We start from the raw sequence: 281 nt of genomic DNA, 5'->3' as shown, positions 1-281 counted from the left end.
GAGCCACACGCTCGACGCTACTCCCGACCGGTCCGAGCGAACCGAAAGTGCCTTCCTATAAATACCGAACGGCCGGCCGCTAGGTCGGCGACGCATGGGCTTACGCCCAGGCGTATGCCTGTGCAAACCGCCGTGAGAGCGTACCATCCCGCCGGCACGGTAAAACTTAGACTGAAAATATCGTCGAACATATCCTTTCATTTTATAACGTTCTATACATGAAAATTAATAAATTAACATGCAGGACATAATAAATTCACATTCTCATGTAAATCATGGGT

The sequence above is a fragment of the Osmia lignaria genome, chromosome 11, assembly GCF_051020975.1.
Source record: "Osmia lignaria lignaria isolate PbOS001 chromosome 11, iyOsmLign1, whole genome shotgun sequence".
NCBI classification, from domain to species: domain Eukaryota; kingdom Metazoa; phylum Arthropoda; class Insecta; order Hymenoptera; family Megachilidae; genus Osmia; species Osmia lignaria.
This window is presented reverse-complemented; position numbering follows the sequence as displayed.